This window comes from Anabrus simplex, chromosome 1 (genome assembly GCF_040414725.1).
Source record: "Anabrus simplex isolate iqAnaSimp1 chromosome 1, ASM4041472v1, whole genome shotgun sequence".
Lineage (NCBI taxonomy): Eukaryota > Metazoa > Arthropoda > Insecta > Orthoptera > Tettigoniidae > Anabrus > Anabrus simplex.
The window spans coordinates 1,171,323,057-1,171,344,441 of record NC_090265.1 but is presented as its reverse complement, the minus strand read 5'-3'; the positions used below and the strand labels follow the sequence as shown (position 1 = coordinate 1,171,344,441).

General features: G+C 39.5%; 1 protein-coding gene across 1 annotated transcript in view; it reads right to left on the bottom strand.

Moving 5' to 3' along the window:
• The window catches only part of LOC136858159 (hemolymph lipopolysaccharide-binding protein), a 163,313-nt gene extending 142,247 nt beyond the window's left edge, over positions 1-21,066 (bottom strand). The window contains exon 1 of the mRNA XM_068225435.1: positions 20,864-21,066. The gene's annotated coding sequence lies outside the window, so the exon portion shown is untranslated. The remainder of the gene's footprint in view (positions 1-20,863) is intronic.
• Between the last annotated feature and the right edge of the window lie 319 nt (positions 21,067-21,385).

The following is a 21,385-nucleotide window of genomic DNA, read 5'->3' as shown; positions in this document are numbered from 1 at the left end:
AGATAGTATTTAAATATCATAGGCACAAGTACAGCTGAAACAACTACTTTCATCTTCTGATCGTGCCTCGAAGGGCAACACATAACCCCGTTCCTCTACACATAAGAGACAACATGTTCCCCAGAAGAAAGGGTCTCCATTATAGGAGCCAACACTGGATTTTCACGTCGATATTTTTCAATATCACGAAATAACATAGGGGCATCAGTCAAAATAGCACTAACACTAGAATGTATGGGCGTAGGTGGAGAAGAACTATCCTCCTGTTCACTGGTCTCAACCTCATGGGAAAACATGCGGCTTAGTCCATCAGCAACTACATTTTCTGATCCTCTAATGTGTCGCATATCAAATTGAAAGGCTGATATTATGATAGCCCAACGGGCGATACGCCCAGTACGACGAGGCCTAGCTAAGACCCAACTTAAAGCTTGATTGTCTGTCTCTAATTCATATTCAAATTTGACATACTCCAGATAGAGGTGGAATTTCTCCAGGGCAAACATGACTGCAAACCTTCTAATTCATAGACGGAGTACTTGGCTTCTTGAGCCGATAAAGTCCTAGACGCATAGGCGATAGGTCGCCTTCCGAGTTCTGTTTCCTGAAGAAAGACCGCGGCAACAGCAGAGGAAGAGGCATCAGTTTGGACTATGAATTTCATACAAAGATCTGGCACAGCTAATGCTGGGGCGTTACAAAGCGCTAACTTAAGTTCTTCAAAAGAAGCTGCTGCGACGGCCCCCATTCGAATTTGACACCTTTCCTACACAGTAGGTTCAGGGGCGCCGCCCTATTAGCGAAGTTAGGAATACATTTCCTGTAGAAATTCACCATGCTTATGAACCTGGCAATTCCTTTGATGTCCTTAGGAGGCTTGAAGTCACGAGCAGCCTGCGTTCTGGAGTGACTATAGAAACACCGCCGGGTGACACATATGCCCTAGGAATGACATAGAAGGCTTAGCAAAAGCTACCATAGATCATTTAACAGTCAACCCAGCCTTACGAAGGCGATTCAGGACTTCCTTCAGATGATCTAAGTGCTCTTCAAATGTCTCCGAAAACACAACGACAATCAACATAATGGTAAATATATTCAAATTTGATGTCGGAGAAGACCCTATCCAGCAGTCTAGTAAGAACAGCCGCGTCCGTGGAGAGCACGAAAGGCACGCGGTTGTATTCATACAAATTCCAATACGTGGCGAAAGCCGTTAGATGTTAAGATTCTTCTGCCAGGAGTATTTGGTTATATGCCTGGTTAAGATCTAAGATGGTAAAGAACTTAGCCTTGCGAAACCATGAAAAACAAGAATGAAGAACAGGAAGTGGCACAGATCGTAACACGACCTTACAATTCAACGCCCTGTAATCAATGACAGGCATGAAAACCACCTTGGGGTTTCGGTACGAGAAAAATGGGCGATGAATACGCCGACTTTGAAGGTCGAATAATACCATCTCGTAACATCTGGTCAATCATTTTAGGTGGAGAAAACCTATAAGGAGGAAACCTCACTGGAATAGAGTCGGTTAGCTCAATCTTGTACTCAATAAGGTCAGTGACACCAAGGGTTTCTGAAAATAGGTCAGGAAAAGACTGACACAACCTTCTATTACTTTCAGTCTGCTCCTCAGGTAGATGCCTAAGATCTAACGACATCTCGCTCTAGGTAGGCGAAATAGATGAAAATGACAAAGAATTACATTTCAAAAGAGGAATTTTAAGGTTACTAACAAACTTGAAGGTGAACGAAATAGATGAAAATGACACAGAATTACATTTCAAAAGAGGAATTTTAAGGTTACTAACAAACTTGAAGGTGAACGACTTGCTCTGAAGATCGAGCACACGACCGGAATGAAACATGAAATCGGCCCCCAATATTACAGGGCAAGATAATTGTTTAGCCACAAATACCTTAATTTCCAAGTAAATTTTGAGATTCGAACCTCAGTAAAAATGAAGCCTAAAATTTCTAATGGTGACGAGTTTGTCGAAACACATTTAAATAGAAGACAAACAATACTCCGGAAATCTACAGCAAGCGTTTAGTTTAAGGTACCACTTCTCGGAAATAATGGAGCTAATGCTCCCTGAATCTAACAACGCCGTTACTTCAATTTTCAGAAATGCCATGAATCCTGGAGTCGTGGAAGCAATTTTAAGGCATTCTCTAAGGCCTTCAAATAATACATTAGAGGAAATCTCTTCTTTAGAGGATTCGTTGCCTGATGTAATGGGGGCTGAGCCTTGGGAAGGTGACCGCAGTGACTCAGCCGACGACATTAGTCACTTCATATTGTCTGGGTTAATGGAGGCAGCACCAGAAATTGAACAGGACGGTATGCTGTTAAGAGAAGTGCAATTCTTGGTTAGATTGGAAAACGACCCGCACTTAAAACAACCTTGGGATGGACGTGCTCCGTTCCTAGTTCCACTAGATTTTTACCAACGGACACTTATTTCTAAGGTGGTCAGGCGATCCTCACGCATAACATTTGCGTGTGGGGAATGTTCGGCGAGGTGGTGGCCAAGAACTGTTAGATGACGGAGGGGGCTCCCTGGCAACTCGTAAGGTGTCTGCGTACCTCACTCCTTCAGCTGACACTGCCATTGCCTCGAGTTCCAAGAAGGTTTGAGACCGAGAGGCGAAATATAGGTATAACCTATAGGGCGGAGTGAGTCCTTCTACTATGGTTTGCACAATTTGATCTTCTGGAAAATGAAGAGAAAATACCCTGGTATAAAAATGTATATCTCGAATAAAGTCAGCCAGATTCTCATCCAACCTCTGTACTCTGAAGTAGTACTTCTTTATTAGGTATGACATTGCCCTAGCAGGAATAAAGTTAGCCAGAAGATGGGCATGAAAATCTTCTATCGAAGATCTGTCAGCTATTGCTCAATTTTGTCCGAAAGGACGCCTACAGAACAGGGGTAAATTTGTAGAATTTTGGAATGAGACAGAGCAAATACTAAAGCATGGTCTTGAAATTCGTCTAAAAATCTTAGAAATGACCTCATTAGTTGAATTTATTGAAAATTTGGATATGCCTTTAAGCAAAATTGCTTATGGGTGGAACAAACTGCTAGAACCAGGTGACATAATAGGGGACGGCATGGGAAGTGAGGAAGTTCAAACGCTGCATTACTCATAAAGAAAGGTGGAAATTGTCTTAGATGATCAGACACTTGTTCCGATGGGGCAGATGTTTGTTGAGTAGCCACTAATTTCCTACTCTCAATAGACCCGCCCAGAGTCCTCTTCAGTAGACAAGTTCAATCAATCAATACTGATCTGCATTTAGGGCAGTCGCCCAGGTGGCAGATTCCCTATCTGTTGTTTTCCTATCCTTTTCTTAAATGATTTCAATGACATTGGAAATTTATTGAACATCTCCCTTGGTAAGTTATTCCAATCCCTAACTCCCCTTCCTATAAATAAATATTTGCCCCAATTTGTCCTCTTATATCCCAACTTTATTTTCATATTGTGATCTTTCCTACTTTTAAAGACGCCACTCAAACGTATTCGCCTACTAATGCCATTCCACGCCATTTCTCCGCTGACAGCTGGGAACATACCACTCAGTCGAGCAGATCGTCTTCTTTCTCCCAGTTCTTCCCAGGCCAAACTTTGCAACATTTAATAACGCTACTCTTTTGTCAGAAATCAGCCAGAACAGATCGAACTGCTTTTCTTTGAATTTTTTCCAGTTCTTGATTCGAGTAATCCTGGTAAGGGTCTTGAACGTCTCCCATGGTAAGTTATTCCAATCCCTAACTCCCCTTCCTATAAATGAATATTTGCCCCAATTTGTCCTCTTGTATTCCAACTTTATCTTCATACTGTGAACTTTCCTACTTTTAAAGACGCCACTCAAACTTATTCGTCTACTAATGTCATTCCACGCCATTTCTCCGCTGACAGCTGGGAACATACCACTCAGTCGAGCAGCATCAGTAGCGTAGCCAGGATTTCAGTTTGGGGGGGACCCATTCATCCAGAATTTTATTTTGATAGGTGTCCAAACTTCCATAGTTTAGGTGGTGTAGAATACCGAAAAAGGAAATGGGTGTCCTTGGATCCAAGTAAGAGTGGTGGATTCGTGCGGATTCCGGAAGCTAATAGTAATCTTCTTCTTCCCCGATTTTCCCACATCTGTAGGATCGCGGGTGCGAACTGTGTCGCACATGTGGACTTGGCCCTGTTTTACGGCCGGATGTCCTTCCCGACGCCAACCCTATATAGAGGGATGTAATCAGTGTTATGTGTTTCTTTGGTGGTTGGTAGTGTAGTATGTTGTCTGAATATGTTGGGACAAACACCTAGTCCCCAGCGAGAAGAATTAATCAGACGCGATTAAAATCCCCGAGCCAGCCGGGAATCGAACCCGGGACCGTCTTAACCGAAGGCCTCAACATTGATCATTCAGCCAATGAGTCGGACTCCGGAAGCTAATATTAATGTACATTATGTATAAAATGCTCAATAAAAGTACATTCGTTAAAACTCCTGGGGTGTCTGGACTTCTTGGACGACAACCTCCATCCCCCCGCCGTCTCCGTCCCCCGGCTACCACTGTTACTCCCATCCCAACATAACTGCAGCATTTCATATATTCCGAGTACAAGTGAAATGAATGCAAGAATAAACAGTTTGAGTAAGGATGCAATATTCTGGTTTAGAATAAATACGGTAAAGTTCTTATAATAATGGTCATGTGATAAGCAATAAAGGAGTAATATTTCATACAAATAATGCGGCAAAGATATACACACACACACACGCGTCGAATACAGGTTTCTCGTCCTTCTTGTCCATGGCTAGATGATGAAGGCAAGAGAATGATGGCCCACCGTGACTCGTTATTTCGACATTATTACAAACCCTAGATGACACAGACTTCGAATCTAACTGCATCTTAAGAAATCGCACAAAGCAGTTAATCAGAAATTTAAAAAATGTATATCTTTTCGGAATTTAGCTAACAACTTAAATTCTAATCGCGCACGGGACCAGCTTAGAGCTCTGGGAATAGGAAAACATCAACAGAGACAGACAACTCCTGACATTCCACTTGACAAACTGAACGATTACTTTAGTAGAATAAATAATCAACCTACCCAAATTAACTGCACCGACTCACCGCCCTCCTCCAGCCAATCCACCATTCACATTTCACAGTGTCACAGAAAATCAGGTTAAAAGGCTTTGTACTCGATTAAATCAAAGACTACAGGTGTAGATGGTATTCCTATTACTTTTATACATAACATTATGGGTGTTATCTCGCCTATGCTGACGCACATACTGAAATACTGTTTACTAAACGGAACTTTCCCTACTGTCTAGAAAACAGCCGATATTGTATCGGTACCTAAGAGTTTAGACCCACAATCACCCTCTGACTATCGTCCTATCACACGAAACAAATACGTAAAAAGATTTTTGGAGTTCTTCACCCTCTTAAACGGCAGAGGGATGTATTTCCATTTGAGCTACAGGCCAAACGAATACAGACAGTCATTCTCCCTATTCTTGATTATTGTGACGGGAGATAACACACATGACCTCTGTGCTGACGATCTTCATATATCGACACTGCAAGACAAGATATTAACATGGATCTCCGACGACTCAGTGTACTGTATATGCATAACGAAGTTCTGGAATACCTAAATAAAAATGCTCTTTTGTACCTTTTACAATCTGGATTTGAGAAGGTTCACAGTACCGCGACAGCACTTTTGAAGGTTACTGAAGACATTAGAAATGCTATGGACAAACGGCTGCTCACTATACGCATCCTTCTTGACTTCAGTAGTGCCTTTGACACTATAGTAATTCCGACTATGATAAAGAAAATGGAACAGCTAAATTTCGACCTGGCAGTGCTTAAGGTTGTTAGTTCTTATTTGAGTAACCGTCAACAGCATGGAACAGTAAACAAGACCCCTAAATGGAAAATGAAACTTAGTGTTGCCCCACAGGGCAGTATTCTACGGCCCCTAATTTTCTGTATTTTTATCAATGACATACCATCTGTGACAGGAAATAACACACATGACCTCTGTGCTGACGATATATCGACACTGCAAGACAAGATATTAACAGGGATCTCCGACGACTCAGTGTACTGTATATGCACAACGAAGCTCTCTTATACTAAACTGCACAAAATCTCAGCAATCATAATTGGATCACGAAAATTACTGAGTTACTCAAACAATGTCGCAATCCCGCCTATCCTACTGACTGGTAACATAATTCCCTACAGTAAAACGGTTAAAAATCTCGGCGTAATGATGAATGAAACAGTTGATTGGTCTGATCACACGAAAGAAATACGTAAAAAGATTTGTGGCGTTCTTCCCCCTCTTAAACGGCAGAGGTATGTATTTCCATTTGAGATACAGGTACAATGTTCATATCACCCCATACTATCAGGCTGTCTCATGGCTGATGTCTGATAAACGTCAGCAGCTACACACTTTAACGATGGTGATCAGAGTGGTAGCTGAAAGTCAGCCAATGCATATTTCTTCTAAATTCATCTTTCTATCATAATTTCACAACTTAAATACACGTTCTACAGTAGATTCATTCTTTCTATTTCACTGCACCGCACAAATAAAATTAATAGATAATTTGTGGTGACTGTCGCCAGATTATGTAATTCCCTGCCAGTTCAGGTCAGAGAAACTAGCTTTTTTAAATAACGATTTAAGGTCACCTGCTGAGACTACCTGCTGAGGACAGCTGACTGAATGGTTGACGTATGAATGTGTGCATTCCTGAGGATTAGCCATTTTTAAGAGTTTTTAATATTAATTAGTTCTAATATTAATTTAGTAAGTAATATATTTATATTTATTTTCAATTCTATTAATTTATGTAGTTTTAACTATTTTAAGTATCTCAGTATTTTATTTAAGATTCTGATTAGTATGTGGTTAAGTGTACGAGAGGGCCTGGAGCCCTAACTTCGCCACTGTACTGAAGGCACTAATAAATAAATAAATAAGTAAACAAACAAACAAACAAACAAACAAACAAACAAACAAACAAACAAACAAATAAATAAATAAATAAATAATGTAAAGCGTATGGGTATAGATATTTTGTTAGTTGGTAAAGAAAAATACGCGTTACAACATATGCTATGTAGGGTTTAACTTGTCCTATTAGTTTCCAACGCGGTTAGGGCCACGCAGCTGTGAGCTTGCATCCGGGAGATAGTGGATTCGAACCCCACTGTCGGCAGCCCTGAAAATGCTTTCCCGTGGTTTCCAATGTTCACACCAAGCAAATGCTGGAGCTGCACCTTAATTAAGGCCACGGCCGCTTCCTTCCCACTCCTAAGCCTTTCCTATCCCACCGTCGCCATAAGACCTATCTGTGTTAATTACTTTCCTCGCAAGCCTGGGTTACAGAATATAGTAGTATAAAGTTAGAGTTTTGTGACGCTAATATTCGTATGTATAATTTTTATTAACGTGTCAGAAACCAACGACACTGAGCTGTTGCCATGTCAACACCGTTTTAAGGGTTACCAATCCAAGCCGGGATTTGAACCTGCGAACTCGGACTCAGAAGGACAGAGACACAACCAACTGAGCCACATGAAAAGAAGGCGTTTGTGATTATTGTTATAAACAGATGCAGTTAGTATTTTTACAAAGGTTTTATGAGGAGCAGTCATTAAGGCGTACGTTTTCTTACTGCCCTAAGGTCTCCTTATTATCGAATTTGACTCAAGGCATCCTGCATTCGATTCCCGGCACTGACAGAGTTAAGAAAGGCATGGGATGGGGAGGACACAACCTTGTTTTTGGGTGCAGTAGAGTTTTCCTTGAGTTTCCCGTAATCGAAATATGTACGGCCTGGAAGGTAGTCATCTTCACGGAGTGTAGTACCAACGTGGTTCCTTTTTTAAGAAGACAAATTAAGTAATGATTCTACTTCCTCACAAACGAAGAACGATATTATCAAGTTTACGAACAGTTTCAATAATGCAGCCGGTGTATGTTAAGAGTACAGAAGCTGTGATTGTACATGGTAACAATCAAAACCAACAATATCTACTGAAGATCCGTCACCGCACTCGGTAGGACCGGCTTTCTTTTTATATCCACCGGGCGAAATGGCCGTGCGGTTAGGGGCGCACAGCTGTGTGCTTGCATCCGGAAGATAGTGGGTTCAAACACAACTATCGGCAGCCCTAAAGATGGTTTTCTGTGGTTTCCCATTTTCACATCAGGCAAATGCTGGGGCTGTACCTTAATTAAGGCCACGGCCGCTTCTTCCCACTCTCAGCCCTTTCCTTTCCCACCGTCGCCATAAGACCTACGGTGCGACGTAAAGCAAATTCTAAATAAAAAATCTTTTCACAGCCCCTTCCAAGGAAAAGTATTATCCACAATACTGGCCTAGACTTACACCCCACCCACTGAAATTATTTTGTGGGTACGCCACTGCATACACTCACCATTGAAGGTACAAGGTAAATCCGAAGAATGGTTGGATACTCAAAATACGCCACCATAAATGATGCGGTTCTGGCTCAAAAGTGTAAGGAAACGTAAGGGACGGGATCTAGTGTTTAAGTAGAATCCGTATCAATAGAACGTGACTTCCCATTTTAAAAATGTTTCATGTATCGACTGCCATTCAAGCCTGGGCCGTCCTGATGAGAAGATAGAAACATTGGAATGGAGTTATCACGCCCGCCAATTACAAAACAATTACCCGCACTTTTGATGGTGCAATTTGAGGTTCCAATCAGTCCCCAGGCATTTGACAAAATATATAGGCCTACCTATCGAACTTAGGCACGACTCCGCGATTGTCTTGCTATTTTAAAAGTAAAAAAACTTTTTCATAACTTACCGAGGGTGCACATAGTGTTGGCTTCTCAGTGACAAAACGGTCCCTCTTCAAGAAAGGTTACTTTTATGGCACAAAATGAGGAACTAACGTGCAGCTCACAATCCTGTCACAGTCTTCCCAACGCTGCAACTTAAACACAGCACATCTCTCAACCACGGTACAACCCGAGGATCCCTAGGACATTGTTGTTTCCTGGAACCGATATGCAAAAGCTGACACGATGTTGTAAGCCTGCAACTGTTTCTGGACGTGGCCCCCCGTTATCTCGGTGATCACGTTCCGGCCCCCTACCGAGTAATCCCCTGCTAATTGCCCCTTTCTTCATGTCTTAACATTTGTCAACACACGGTTACATTCCCAATACTGAGGCCTCTACAGGGAAATATCCCCGCGCATCTCACTCCTAAGTGTCTTCCTTTCATTCAAGCAGTACAAATATGGAGAATTATGTATGGCCCTATTGAGCCCTGCTAGTAGATTCTTGTCGCTACATTAACTTCACATTTTGGCGTACGTTTTTAAGTTGTTCGTACCGTACGTAAAACAACGGCTGATCTTCGCTCTAGTTTCAGGAAATATTTTGGGGGGGCCCGGCCCCACTGGGCCCCCCCTTGGCTACGCCAGTGGAGCAGCTCGTCTCCTTTCTCCCAGTTCTTCCCAGCCCAAACTTTGCAACATTTTTGTAACGCTACTCTCTTGTCAGAAATCAGCCAGAACAAATCGAGCTGCTTTCCTTTGGATTTTTTCCAGTTCTTGAATCGAGTAATCCTGGTGAGGGTCTTGAACATCTTCCTTGGTAAGTTATTCTAATCCCTAACTCCCTTTCCTATAAATGAATATTTGCCCCAATTTGTCCTCTTGTATTCCAACTTTATCTACATATTGTGATTTTTCCTACTTTTAAAGAAGCTACTCAAATGTCATTCCACGCCATTTCTCCGTAGGACCATGGTCGCTCTTAGCAGTAGCCCCGGACAACAATTGACTAACCCTATTAGATATATCCGACAGATGTTCGACCAAGTTACTAGCCTCCTTCGCATGATCATCCTTCAGTTTTAGGGACCATAGATCCCTAGCCCTATTATAAAAATGAAACAGTCTAGCTTGAACTCTTTTAAGTTGATTAGCCGAAGGATCACTTACTTCAAAAAACTAACTACAGAAGCTAGCTCGCTGGTATTATCCGTGATAGTGGACAGAGCATCATCAATATCTTAGTCCCCAAAAGCCGGGATACAAATAGGAAATTCTAAAGATTCTTTAAGTTTAGCAATACCCGCCACAACCGTGCCACCAGAGTGGACCTTCATAATCAGAAGTTCGTAAATCAATTCCTCCTTGCGTAAGTACCCGGGAGCAAAGACTTCGCAAGGACCAGACATATTGATAGAAAATCTAATGATTTTGAAAATTTCCAGCAACCAAGAAAAGTTTTAGAGTTCGGTGGTGATTTATATTAGTAGCCGCCAAAAGTGTTTGCTCCAGACCCATTCAACCACGCTCTTCTACCACTTGTTCCGGGGATACCATGGTGGAGAGAGGTGAAAGAAGGTGCAGGAATGAATAGGTCAAAATAGGACAATCAGAAGTTTAATTTTAAAATTTAAAATTATAGCTAAATTTTCTCTCTCAGCTATATTTTGGTTTCTTTTCAGAAAATAAACTTTACAGTTCAGCTACAGAAGTTCATAAGACTGGGTAAAAATTTTAGAATCTAGAATAATAATAAATTAACAAATTTGAGCTTTAGGTTTCCATGAGCACTGCGATTCCTTTCGAAAAAAACTGTTCAAGGAGACGGATCTCCCGAGTCCTTTTATACTACTAGGATACAAGGTGTGTAAAATATACCCTTTTCCAAGAGCACCTTTGCTCCACAAAATTATCTAGGAGTCTAGGAGAGTATTCTCCGAACATTCCAACATTACAGCCTTTCAAAGGCACTATTCGACATTTACACATCTACATTCATAGAAAGAGCATCAATGCTCTATAAAATTTACACTTCGAGATCTATCTCCAGAAACTTTCAGGCCTATCAAAGGCTCAATCTACATCTTACAATTCTTAGATGCTCAATCGTCTAATATCTGTACACCAAAAGGAATGAAATAAAATTTCACGGGGGTATTAAATACCCATTGTACCGGGATTTTGTGAAAAACAATAGGTTAAAGTTACTGGCCCAAATATCAAAGTTGCGTGGAGGACGCTTGCGCTCCTTGAAAATCGAAATGAAACTTTAAAACCCTATTTGGGCTTATGGCCCAAAGTTACAGAGCCTAAGCCTATAGCACCGAGGTGACTAGATGGAGAAAATATAAGTTACAAAGATTACAAACTGGAAAAAGTTACAAAATCATAGTCACCTCCAAATCAATTTTGATTGGGAACGCTAGAGGGTAGGCCACTCTCTATTCCATGATTACGTTGAAGTTCCTTTGACTTATTTGAAATTTACATTTGGACTTTCAATTTTCATTTCAGAAAATTAAAAGTGCATAGTTAAAAATCGGAAACGTAAGGTAAGAGCTAGCTCTCAAAGGCTATCACTTAATAAAAACCGGACTGCCATTACCTTGAACTGATGGACTACTCGACGATGGACAAGGCATCCTGCCTCCTTTGTAAACACACATGCTAGACTAGAGCGATGAATAGGACCACCTGGTCGGAAATCTGCCAGGTTTTATACCCGAGAGGACGGTTCTAGAGAGCTGTGGGATAAGGCCCGACACATCCCCAATTTTTATTGGGTAATTAAATAGATACAAGACAGATTTATTTGCTTGAAAAATAAGCAGTTCAGTTTAGTAAACCTTAAAATAACAAATTACTTTGCAATCTTAATAGTTCCGTTTCACACTAGAGGGCATAACATAGTTTGTTGTAGAGACATCTGTTGGCAAAAGTTCAGACTTCTTGCAACTAGTTGTTGCGAGTTTTAGATTTAAGATGGAATTTTCCAAGGCGCTTAATTTGAATAAATGAGGCGGATGTACCTCCCGGTACAGTATTCACCAACAATATAGACCTCGTGCACATGAAGTGTGCTACGCTCTGGCGGCAAGTCACTTAAACAGTCAGGGGGACTCGCAGTCGAGTGCCTGTGCCTATGTTGAATGGTCTTGTTTATGTTTGATTCAACTTCGACATGCAGAAACGTCCTCGAAACAGTAGAAAAAAATGTTCTGTGGTTGGTTGCAACTTCACGTATATTAACTGTCCTCCTGGAACAAAGTTTTTGTGTTTCCGAATAAAAAGCAGCATGAAATTAGAAGAAATGCCTGGATTGCGGCACTGAAACGAGGGACTAGTGATGGTAAACCATGAGAACCCACGAATAACTCGCATGTTTGTAGTCGGCATTTTGTAAGATCCTGACAGTCCTGGTTATGTGCCGAGATTGTTTATAAAATTGCTTATTTCGATCGATCGTCAGCAAGAAGAGGAGCACCGAGTGACGACTAGATACAAGAGGCGAAAACGTAGACCTGAAAATGAAAACGTTGAAACTAGTACCATGGAAGATTTTTCGAAATCACACAGGAATTCAAGCACGTAGCCTGAAGTAATGACCATCGATGGTAACAAAACCAACGTGAACGTGTTATGTCTGCTCTGAAAATTAATTATGAAGCGGAAGCTCAAACAAATTTGCCAATGCCTCGAGTGAATAAACAGACGATGTCCGATATTGTTTTAAGAGAGATTGTGGTGTTCGCGTGAACTTCGTGGACACCAAACATACATTTCATGGATACAGGTCAGTGAAAGGCAAGGAACAGCATCTTCTTGAAATAGCAGGTGTTAAGTTTGCAGTGTTTCATATGCTGTTATCCTTGTTACCCTCTGTTTATCAGAACTGTACACTTACTGAAGAAAACATGGTGCTTCTACTGCTAATGAAATGTAAACTCGGAATTAGTTTCTCCGCTCTAGGCCTAATTTTTAACTGTCATAGGACTACAGCATCTGCTACTGTTAAATTTGCTTCCCATCATATTTTTGAGAAAACAAAGGAGTGGATTTTCCGGCCACAACGATCCACTATCAAAAGCACAATGCTTAATGCTTTTAAAAAACACTGAAAATTGCAGGTGGATTATAGATTGCAGTGAAGTGCCCTGTGAAAGACCGAACAGTGTTCGTCAAAGAATGTTAATGTTTTCTCATTATAATAATTCATTTGCAGTCAAATTTCTTGTTGCCATTACTCTATCAGGTTACATTTATTTTATGTGCAAATGCTATGGTGAAAGAGCGACTGACAGCTACACCACAGTTAGTTCCGGTATAATAAACTTTATTCAGCCAGGGGATGTAGTTATGTGTGACAAAGATTCCCATAGATAGGAACTTGTATTGAGAACAGAAACGCTGTAATGGTAATGCCACCTTTTGCGTTCAATCCTCAGTTTTCAGTTGAAGAAATTGAAACAATATATGATATTGCATCAATAAGAATTCATGCTGAAAGAGCTATTCAGAGAATTGAAATTTACAAAATATTAAGCAACAAACTCACTATGGATTTACTTCCTCATATAGACAAAATTATTCATATCATAGGTGTCTTGGTAAACTCCATCATAAGACTAACTATTTCTAATTAAGCTTACTGAAGAATTTTGCAAATAATTGTCATAAAATTCGATACCGTAATGGAATTTATAATAGCAAAATAATTTGAGTTTGAATTATGCTATCAACATTATAAATTACACTTTTCAAGTTAAATTCTCAGTATTGAGAAATGCAATTCGTACACCAGCCATTATCTGATTAGTGATAACTCAGACTTGAATATAGTTACAGTTCATTCACTGTAGCATCTTTAAATATTACTGGAAGGTAATGTTCAAAATGAAATTTCTCTCTACCGAAGGAATAGTACTGGAAAGGAAGTCATCATTTCTGGAAATGTTCACTACACCTGTACCTGAGCATAATAAACGTGAGCTTCCTCCATCTTTACGTTACCATCAGTAGTTATATATAAATACGAGACATTGCACCTTTTGTCTTTAACTATGGGTTCTTCTCGACACGGATAAGGGCACTTAATCTCGAGAAGATTAACAAAATCCTGACCTACCACTATTCCATCTGGACCGCAACTTAACCATGGTGGTTGTTCTTTTATAAACAACCCGATTTGAACCACAAATATGCAGTACTCCTCAAGTGCCTTCCGTTCATTAGCTCTGCCATACTGTGCCGTTTTCATGTGTGACATATGCTACAGCGCGAACAAAACCAACTAGCACGAGGTCCAGAAACATGGCGCCGGAGCAGTTTAGGCGAGGACCGGTTTATAAATGTCGAATACGCAATGAAGTGATTGTGAAGAAAGGACTTTACTTTCATGTCTAAGCGGAGAAAACGTCTATATATGTGTAAATACTGTTAGAATTAAGTCAAATGTAAAATGTAGAATGTATGAAAACAAGACGAAACCAAAGATTGAATACAAAGGGTAATGTTACGGAGTATAAAATATCGATATTTTTTAATAAGAACGGTAGCGACATCTAGATGTCAGTAGATGTAAGTAAACACCTAAGATAGAGTTCCACATCTAGTATCTAATTTTGTTATTCTATGACTTGTGCAAAACGTTAAAAGTATTCTTGTTAATTGTTAATGTCAATGTGATGGTAGTATGGAAATGATACGTAAAAATTAGAAATTGTATGCAAAGGAAGTTAATAGGGAATATATATGCAGTTAAGCAAATGCACCTGGCCTAAAATTACGGTGATACGCTTATGATTGTATAAAGGCCAAGCCATTACAGAAGGAGCAGTACGATATATAATAGAGATTGTCCGTATCGTAAATAACTTCGTATAATTAGAAGTAAATGCGTAATTGATTTACTAGTGGCTCTGTGTGTTGTCAAAGAACTAATATTAACCTTTTTCAGGTGTAATCTGCATGAGTCTAAAAGGAAGTACTAAATCAAAGGAGAATATGGAGTGCTAAATTATGTACAAGTAGGTCCAGCTGAAACGATGGAGTGGTTACCGGGATGGATAACTTAAGCCAGTGATTCATATAACCCTGGCCATTCAAGTCAGTAACTGCTTTCCATTATAATAATGTCCTTTTACTGTGTGTACTTTATTTGATGCAACATTCATCTGTATTTTATTTTAGTTACTAGTTTATTTAATGTAGGTAGTAGTGAATATGTAGTACATGTCCTGAAGTAGTTCGCCAAAACGTAATAGTAATTACACCTCGAGCGGCGTGATATTATGTTATTTGGTATATAGGAATTCTCATATGCGTTTGGCGACTCGGCATTCGAAATGATACGATACCATGCGGGAGAATGAATGGTTATGTTAGTAGATAACTCCGACATCGCTTATATTATGTTGTAGTGCCGTAATTACTGGGAAAACATGAGCCTATGTGTACATATGTAACAACATCAACATAGAATCAGCATATTTATCGCGAAGCTAACCTTGGTATTGCAGGTAAGTGATACAAATATAGTAATGTTGTGAGTAATGACATTGGTGTGAATCAACGTGAGATAATAATAATAATAATAATAATAATAATAATAATAATAATAATAATAATAATGGTGTGAGTGTCAGATATATTAAGTACCTGCGATGATGGTGGTCATTATGTTGATGAATAATTCAAGTGTATTAAGTGCATGTGATGGTAATAGTTATTATGATGATGAATAATAAAACGTGGGGATGATATCGTGATGTGCCACCGATGTGTGGGTTAGCTCACATAAAATTTAGTGGTTGAAATAATGAAGAGTGCTGTGCTGTGTGGATTATTTAATAAGATGGGAGGTGACAATGAAGATTTATCTTGATATCGCCACATAGAACGTATTATTTAATTGCTTTATGCCAGTGTGAAGTCAGATAAAGCAAAAGGAGGTGTATCACTCGTATATAAGCAAATGCTGAAATTGTAATGCCCTAGTATAAGATGATGTTAAGGTTATAATGCTCTTACATGAGTGAATGCTGGGATCGTAATGTTGATATGTAAGTGTAGGCTAAGATGGTAAGGCGGATGATTATTAATTGCAATCAGATGTCGATCACAATTGTCTTATCGATTATCGTTGAGTTTCGGATGTCATATTCAAAATCTATGTCAGTCATTAGGGTTTTTAGTCGGTATGACGGCGACGTGTTCGAGGCGTGCATAAAGCTTACCACGCGTACAGCTTCGAGGATATATGACGTGATATTAATAAGTTAGATGTTTACTTCATGGACATGGTAGTTTAGTAGATGTAGTAGAGATGTCGTATGTGGTTTTATTAACATTTAAGTGTATATATTCTTGTCCTTATGTATATTATCTTTGATTATTTATTTTATGCATTAGCATTAAGGTAACATGATCCTCGAAGGTATGCGCGAGGGTGGACGTGTAATTATTGTCGCGTTGAGGCGAACCTCATCAGGACGTACGAGTTAGTTAAGGTGGTGATGATTATTTATTTTAAGTAAGTTAGGCATCACATATAAAAAGACATTATTATCAGCTGAATTTGACATGAACGAAATTCTCCTATTGAAAATCTGACATCAAATCAAAACTGAAGGAATAAGAATACCTAAACTTGTGGAATAAAAGAAAGAACACAGTCATTATGGTAATTTTTCAGGTTTAGGCATGTTAATGAATAAATATAGATTTAGGTTCGGAATTTCAAATAGCTATTATAAAATGAGGAATGATCAATTTGAAATCACTGCATTATGTTGAATCGGGTATAAATTAATTCAATTACGACAGCCGTTTTATGTCATTACCAATTTGTTCTTCGCTAATATTTATAATCTGGGTTAAACTTTGGTTTCGTCTTAACTAGTATGATCATTTAAATTAATAAATATAATCCGATCCAGAATATCTCCATCTTTTCATTATAAACTGGATATACATGGCCTTACTTATAAAATTAATTCAAATTCCAAGATTATATTTGGTATAATCAATTTTAATTCAAGACAAGGTCTCGATTATTGTAAGCATATCATAAATTATGAAAATAGGTGATGCAAACACAACAACGACTGGCTTAAAAACATTAATATAGCAATTTGAAAATAAGCCGCCCGATAGGATTCCGAATCCAATTTTCCACCGTTGATGCGATTTTTATTCATCGGAACATATTAGCTAGCTGAGGCACATACAAAGTCCTGTAATCCTGTGAAATAGCCCCACAACAATAAAAGAACCCGTCAAGACCCTGGGTGTAGAGTGCTCCCAGTGCTAACCTATGGGGCAGCGCCACGTGGAGGGTGCAAATTTTGTCACCCAACAGTGGGGCTCGATGCGGAATAAGGCCAGGAGGGTGCAATAACTCACTACAGGAGTGTTTAAATTCTTAGGTAAAAGAAACGCTAATGTCAGCCTTTCGCAATCTCCACTCTGGAGGGTTTTGATCTAGTGTGCGTTCTGGCTGGCCGAAATGCGTAACTTCATTTGCTGGAACCAGGAAGGACATAAATATTGTTCACTCGTCTCCATCTGCAAATGCATACTTCTGTCAATTTGTTAATTTAACATTTTCACAATATAATTTCAATATATCATTTGCAACATGCACTCATAATTTGTAAAAGCTAGAGATATACCACCAGGCAAATTATTCACAACATAGCATCTAAATAGTTTATTAATTGTTTGTCCAACTGGTTAAGACACTAAAATAAGAGGTCCCTTTCGCTTAGCTCTACGGCGCTTTCAAGATGTTTTGAACTATGCAAGTGGAGATAAAGAAAGATTCACCTTTACACTCTGCTTTCAAGATTTTCGAGAAAGCACGGTCTCTGACCTTAATTTGTTCATATAATTGTTTCTTTACTTAAGGATTCAACATTTTCACTTTCCGACGCGTAATAAATTGATCGCTTATTTGATGGTCCATTTAGCATTTCTTCTACATTTCCTCCTTTAAAATACTCCGTAATAATGTTCTTAGGTTTCCCCCATTGTTGCATATAGAAAGTCTGGGAAGAATCTCTCTCTCAGTATTGATATAAATACACAATGCAGCAATATGTTTCAGCCTTGTGAAAGTCCGGCTTTGCAATCGCACTTATCTGATTTAACCTTTCTACCGCAATCAATCTGTAAAAAAGATTAATCTTGTGTAAATTAATTGTAAAAACGCTTAAAACTGCAAAAAATACAAATATTGTGCTACCGGTACGTTATCATATAGAAAGAAAAAATATATGCTTACTTTAATTTTAACAGCATAAGGCGGCTGATGGATGTTTGTTTCTCTCAAACACAAGCAGGTTATTTCTTCTCCCAACGCTTCCCTTGCTTGTAGTATGTGTTGGACTGTCACAGAGTTTTGCACTCTTCTTTGAAGTAGAAGCTCTAAAATACGATGCATCCCACTGAACTTCTCGAAATCCTACACAAATATCTAAAGACGACATTTGAACATTCAGTTCTTCAATGTGCTTGTAGTTGCACAAGCTACTACCGTCCCCCTGAAAGACTACACAAGTCACCGCTACGAGCGCCAGCAACTAAAATAACATGATGCGCACGGGCTCTATCGTCTCGGATAACGGTTATTATCTCGTTTTAAATTTTACCAGAGAAAGATTGGCTGGTAAAACAGGAAATCTAAGATAATAGCTTTTCAAGATGGCAGCCCATAGATGGTTGGAATATGTAACTGAAAGAGAAACTCAGAGCGACGAGAATATAGCCAATAATAATAATAATAATAATAATAATAATAATAATAATAATAATAATAATAATAATAATAATAATAATAATGTTATTTGCTTTACGTCCTACTAACTACTTTTATGTTTTCTGGAGACCCCGAGGTGCCGGAAGTTTGTCCCGCAGAAATTCTTGTGTGTCCCAGTAAATCTACCGACACGAGGCTGATGTATTTGTTGAGCACCTTCAAATATCACCGGAATGAGCCAGGATAGAACATGCCAAGCTGGGGTCAGAAGGCCAGCGCCTGAACCGTCTGAGCCACACAGCCCGGCAATGTAACCAAAAGTATCAATAAAACATCCTAGGTGGTTAAAAAGAACGCGCTACATACTTTGAAGACTACAATGACACTGATTTTGAAACAGATTTTAGGTTACCGGTATCCAGTGTTATCCATGATCAAATCGAACCTCGAATTCCCAACACATACGTAGGCCTAAGATGAATATTGTCGATTATAGCTTTATATATTGTACGGTACAAGATTGGATGACTTTCTAATGAAGAATTAAGGAATGCTGCCTTATTTTATGAATGAAATGTGCAATTTGTAGGCTATATTTTGTTTTCTTTTCCTCGATGATGTTAATGTTCCTCTGTCACCAAATTCAATAACAATTCATTCTTTCGGAAAGTCATATTAGGCTTCCTTCTTCATTTCTGGTCAATAGCAGGTATAATTTATGATAATTAATTTACAAATCCCGAATAAAATCAAAACTTGTTTACATTTCAATAGTGGCGGGGCGGCAGCATGTAGTCATTTGTTTTCCGTGCGTTAGTATGAAAAATTTAAGGTTCAAATTCAGATTAAAACGAAAACTTAGTTACGGTAAACCGAGATAATAAATTCTGTGTTGAATGCGGAAGTGAGCGTTATGCGAGATAATGACATTATCCGAGTTTTGGAATGTTCTTTTTTGCTAGTGGCTTTACGTCGCACCGACACAGATAGTTCTTATGGCGACGATGGGATAGGAAAGGCCTAGGAGTTGGAAAGAAGCGGCCGTGGCCTTAATTAAGGTACAGCCACCGTATTTGCCTGGTGTGAAAATGGGAAACCACGGAAAACCATCTTCAGGGCTGCCGACAGTGGGATTCGAACCCACTATCTCCCGGACGTAAGCTCACAGCCGCGCGCCCCTAACCGCACGGCCAACTCGCCTGGTGTTTTGGAAATCTAAGGTAACAGCAAAAGTAACTGTCGTTGGTGAATACGGACCTAAGTCATTAAGCATTGCCCCAGAGGAGTGCGACAGGCTTTGGCACGCGGCACAATTCCTATTCTAGCCACTAGATGGGAGCTTCATGCATTCCATTCCTGACCCCGTCGAGTATCTAGAAACAGGTTGTGGATTTTTCATTGTGCAGACAGTATTATACATCAGTCCTGATATCCGCTGCAGGAACATGGATATTTACAGAACAAGAGATTAGCAAAGTTCAGGTTGCAAAATAAGGTTTCTCAGTAACATGATTGGTAAAATCAGGAGAGGGAGAGAGAGAGAGTTCGGAATCAACAATGCTGTAAGTGTACAAAGCATTCCAAATAAGACGTGACCAAACTGAGGTGATTTGGCCACTTGATGAGAATACCAGAAGAGCGGCAACCTAAAAGAATCTTCTGTGAGAAGTTATAAGGAAAACAGACCTAGAGGCAGGCCCAGAAAGCAATGGAACACCTCAGTTGTAAGGAGTAATACAGAGCATTGCAGAGATACAGACCAGTCTTCATTTCGACGTTCCCGCACCTCCCAGTGATTTTTTACTTTTGCACAGTGATTTTAAGGGGATTGCTCAATAAAAAGTTACTTTAACAATAGTCCACATCTAAAGTATGATTTCCTTCTATAACTTGAGCTCAATTAAAATTCAATATGTTTAGAATGTACTCATGTATACTTTAAACAATTTTACTAAAAACAGCTATAAACGTGACTTCCCATTTTTAAAATGTTTCATGCATCGACTGCGACTCAAGCCTCGGCCGTCTTGATGAGAAGATAGAACCATTGGAACTGAGTTATCACGTCCGTTAACTACTAAATAGTTACCCGCACTTTTAGTGGTGCCATTTGAGGTTCCAATCAGTCCCCGGGCATTTGACAAACTATATAGGCAAGCGTATAGAACTTAGGCACGCATCCGCGATCTGTCTTGCTACTGTTAGAACAAAAAAACTTGTTCATAACTTACCGAGGATGCACATAATTTTGGCTTCTTTATGACAAAACGGTCTATCTTCAAAAAGTTTACTTATATGGCACAAAATGAGGAAATAACTTGCAGCTCACAACCCTGTCACAGTCTTCCCAAAGCTGCAACTTAAACACAGCACATCTCTCAACCACGGTACAACACCAGGATCCCTAGGATATTGTTTCCTGGAACCGCTGTGCAAAAGCTGACACGATGTTGTAAGCTTGCAACTGTTTCTGGCCGTAGCCTCCGTTATCTCGGAGGTCATGTTCCGAGTGGGTAGAAGACAGGGATCTGCGCTCAGATGGCCTTCATTTAAACCGCAGTGGTACATATGTTAGGAAATTTGTTTAGAAGGGTTATAGGGAGGCACATTCAGGGAAATGAGGTGGCCTAGGGAGCGGTGATAAGGGAACGGGGAAATGGAAATCAAGTAGGGATGACATAAAAATGTTAGTGCTGAACTGTAGAAGTATTGTAAAGAAAGGAATAGAATTAAGTAATTTAATAGATATACTT